The sequence below is a fragment of the Fukomys damarensis genome, unplaced genomic scaffold (genome assembly GCF_012274545.1).
Source record: "Fukomys damarensis isolate Sample0158 unplaced genomic scaffold, DMR_v1.0_HiC HiC_scaffold_16, whole genome shotgun sequence".
Taxonomy (NCBI): Eukaryota; Metazoa; Chordata; class Mammalia; order Rodentia; family Bathyergidae; genus Fukomys; species Fukomys damarensis.
Genome location: NW_022900928.1, coordinates 26,099,799 through 26,104,588, shown reverse-complemented (window position 1 = coordinate 26,104,588; position 4,790 = coordinate 26,099,799).

Genomic DNA, 4,790 nt, shown 5'->3' with positions numbered 1-4,790 from the left:
TTTTTTTTTTTTTTTTTTTTTTTTTTACCAGGGATTGAACTCAGGTCCTTGAGCTTGAGAGGCAGGCAGTGGAATCACTGAGCTAAATCCCCGGCCCCTAGAATTTAAAAAAAAAATTTTTTAAGATAGCATTATTGTTTTTTTCCTTGCCCTTTTAAAGAAGGGTGTCATTTTGAAACACCTTACAGCCTGGAATCAGCACTTCATCTCCATGTGGACCAAAAACACATTCTTTAATAGAAACTCCTAAGAAGACTGATGACAAAGTCTGAGACTTTCCATTAAATTATGGTGGGTGAGTAGCTATTAGTTGAGAAAAAGATGTGGAGTAAATTGCCCAAAATGTACATTTCTCTCCCACTGTGGCTTGGTGTAAGAGCCTCTATAAACTGAGCAACACTTTCCTGTAGCGCAAAGCTGAAAAGCTCCTGTCAAGTAATAATGGAAGGCGTTGAACTGAAAGCTGTTGGTTTTGATGGAATTGTCTTACAGCTCTGCTAATTCTGTTGTCGTACACGCAGCACAAGCCACCAAGAGCTGTTCCAATCATTAAATTGCTTGTTCTGGTTTTGTTTGTTGATTCCATTTTTCCTCTACCCTTTTACATTCAGTTTAACAGTTTTCATTTGCTTCCAGGTCTTCTTTTATTAGATAGGGTGCATTTCCCCCACATCTTCATTACAGCCCACATACTGATCAGGTAGCAACCTCAGCCAGGCCCAGGTCTGCCTGGCAGGTCACCTTTGAAAAAAGAGCAGTGTCCCTTGGAGCACTCACTGAGGAACCAGCATGTGTTGGGAGCTTCCCAGAGCCCACAGCTCAGACTTCTTGTTCAGCATGAAATTTCATATTTTCCTGTCATAGAACTAACATGTGAGACATACATAAGGAATGCACAGTGATTGACCCATGAAGAATTAAATGTTGTGGCTATTATTTAACAATAATTTTTAAAAAATCTTCTTGCCAGACATGATGGAACATCTGTAATCCCAGCCACTTGGAAGAAAGAGCACAAGTTCAAGGCCAGCCTAGCCAACTTGGAGAGTCATTGTATTAAAATAAAATAAAAAGGGCTGGAAATATAGCTCAGTGGTAGTGCACTTGTCTGGAATATGTGAGATCCTGGTCTTAATCCCTAGAAACACAAAATGAAAAGTGAAGAGAAAAAGAATCTTTAAGATCCACAGTCTCTAACAGACTCTAGTCATATCTCTATTCCAAGAGTCTTGTCCCATGAGATGTAAAGAGAGTAACTATCAACAAAATGAAAGTCCAGGTAGGACATATCTGTGCCATTAGTACTAAGTTGGGCTCACAAGGTGGAGCCCTGTAGGTCTAAAATTGTCATCGGTAGGTGAACAAGGCTTTTCCATAGGACAACGTTGTCCTAAGCTGTGAGCATTAGCTCCTCTTTGTGCAGGACTTCTGTGCCGCTGACTGTCACCACACCATGCTACAGTCTGAACCCCAGTCTGGTATTTACACCTGCACCCAGGGCCCTTTAACTTCAGGTAAGTTCCAACAGAAAATGTCTCAATGGCATGACTATTTGTCCAACTTACCCCATGACTGAGTGCATTGAAAGAAAACACTTTGCTTTTTGGTCTCTCCTTTGGAAAATATAGTCCACAAACTTAAAAAAGAAAGTCCAGGAACTACTTCTTCCTAGTGTTTTCCATTTCTTCCTGTGTGGAGCTTTGATTAAACAGCATAGTCTTACAGCCATCTTTAAATCCGTCCTGTTTTCCACCACAATCTGGCATCATTTTACTTGAATCTGGAGTACAACAGAACATGAATATGGTAGAAGGGCTCAGAGGATGAGACTGAGTGTTTTTGGTAAGCCTGAGTACTGCCTTTGAATTCTGCCTGATCTGACTTCATACCTGAGCTGCTTTTGTTTCAGAAGTCTTTATCATTTCCGATAAAAATCATAAACTGAGCCAGTCCACTCCTGTATCTTTTCAGTATGATCCACAAAAAGATTGAATTTTCTGTTTTTTCCCCTGGGCTTGACTGGCATTTCATGAACTTTCTTTGGATCCAAGATAAGAAAAGGTGCTTTCCACTTCTGCACATTTCACATTAGACCACATGTCCCTGGATTGTCAAGTCAATTTAAAACAAAATAACTAGGTTACTGGAGATAACTCAAAATTAGAATTTCTCCTCACTGCTTGTTTGGATCAAGTTGTCCTAAAGTGTTGAACAATACATTTTCGCCCTAATAATCAGAATGTGTTATCCTAGCCTCAGAGTAGCCCACATTGCCTGCTGGCTCGATGGCATGAGGGGAACAAAATTTTGACCTGGTATCTCAGCTTCCAATTTGTAAAGAGCATATCTGTGCTTCCTGTTGGGAGCATTTTCTCCTTTAAAGCTAAGACTTTTAAACGTGCCATAACCAAGTTGTGGGAAAAGAAGAAAATATGCCTTCACTGTATGATTAGATGTACCTGTGGAGGAGGCGCTCCTAGCCCTATGCTCTTCCTTCCTATACCTAGAGAGGAAACAACATTAAGTATTGGTTGGTTGATGAAAGCGTATGCCGCTTAAACAAAAAAGTAAAAAATTAAAAATAAAATACCTACAGGCTCCCAAATTGTTAGGGTGCATTCCTCCTGCTGGCCTCCAGTAGGACGTTCTGTGGTTTTGGTCAGGCCGTTTCTAGGTAATAAAATATATCATATATCTTAAAGCTCACACATTCACGTACAAGCCTATTGCCACTTGCATTCTAAAATTAGCTTTGCGGTCAGAAGCAATGTTTTATGGGAGGGATACCACAGGGGTAAAGATAGTATTCTTTGTTAAACCCTTGAATGATGATTCTAACAGAGACTTTGGGAGCAAGAAGGAAAAATCTGGCAATATATCTAGTCCCATAGGGATATTTTCCACCCTTAATGAAGGAAGGGTTCCTATGAAATCAATTCATCAGCAGGCGCCTGGCTACTCATGCCAGGGAGTGTGGCCATCCTGTGGGCTCTCTGTTGGCTTCTGCTGTTGGCAGTCAGGCACTCACCAGAGCTGATAGCCAAACTAGCCTAGGTGAGTGAATACACAGGTTGTTGAGCTTGATCGTAACATGTGCCTCTTCTACCGTACCCCTTTGTACCCGTCCACTGAGCAAGTACTGGGGTGGCTGAGAAAAGAGGCTGATTGACATCGAATAACTTATCTATAACTAGTGACGACTGGCTGTTTTTGCGGGACATGAGTATTTTCACATGGCTTGCCAATTCTAATATGCCCAGCTACGTATCTCTGCTCTGGCCCATCCTTGTCCTGAGCGCATACAGGCCATAGGGGTGGCATGAGAAAGATACAATAGGCAACGAATAAAGTAACTAGTGAGAGAATTTGGGCAATAAGTATGTCTACATTATATACACAGAACTAGGGAAATAGCTGGATCCATTGAACCCACTATGCAGGTGGGCTGAAGTCAATACTTCATTTATACATGGCTTCCACAAGCCTGCCCTCTGACCAGCAGATCAGGGTGGCATTTTGTACCCTCAGTAAATAGCATCAACACAGAGCCAGTATCTAAAAACCCCAAAAATATCTGGACATATTCCTACCAAGGCATAATCACCTTAACAAGAGGTTTTCTAGGGGAGGCTTGAGGGATAAATTAAAATATGTACTTATGGCCACGTTGCAAGGTCCTTCCTTAAAAGAACCCAGTCTTGTTCACAGCCCATGGGCTGTATGCCTGTGAACTGGCTTAGCTAATAATTTGCTTACCTAATAATTGGGTATGAGGCGGTGAATTCCCACTATGGTGACTTGAGTTGGGTTATTGTTTTCCAGAATGCCCGTCTGCTCATTCCTAAGAATCTCACAATCAATTAGTCACTACCACAAATCTCTGAAAGTTAAAACTCTCTAAACAGCCCTTCTGACCCCGAAGCATCTTGTGGTAATTCACTTAACTTCACTCTAAAATTACAAGCCCCCACCTGGCCTCTGCTGGTCCAGAATCCTGTTTCCCTACTGATACAAGGAAGTCCAGGTCTCAGGTGGATCTCCCATTAACAACTTTGGCTTTCCTTTTCAGTGGTACCCATTAATAGGCATAATTTAATGTCATGGTGGGTGGTGGTGGATGGGGGTGGCTGAGAAAATTGCACATGTAGGCAGGTCCACTTTACGTTTCTCATCTTGCAGAGATCTTGGACCTTCGATACCTTAACCTCATTAACTCTAGGCCACTACTAGATCCAGGCTTCAGTAAACTAGCCAAGTAAGCTAACATTCATTCGTTGGGCACCCAAGGTAAACACTATAGCATGAAGCCATGTTAATATGCTCCTATTGGCAGTTTCATGCTTATCGAATTTATATCATTTCCTCTTTTATCTGATGCATTTGAAACCTTTTATTCATGTTCTTTCTAGCTTTTGTAGCTTTAAAGCAACAGTCCCTTTTCATTCATGCTAAACACTAAAAAAAAAAAGAAACCAAGTTTAGAACTTCCAAACTAACAGAAGGCAATTTTTAAAAAGTGCATTGAAACTTGTGATGCACAGGATATTTCCCTGCAGGCTCACATCTATCACTCTGTGTAGAATATCTGTATATTTACCTCTAATCATCAAAATCTTTCATGGCTACACTAAAGAACTCTCTCTTCCTTCTAAACCTGCAATAAGGGAAATAAGAGTGCTCCGGAGGAATGTTTTTAAATAGCACATAGTGAATCAAAGCAGAAAAGTCATTCTAAGAACAAGAGAGAGCCAAGCCAGTAGGATGTAACTTTATGTATCAGTTGGTCTTCA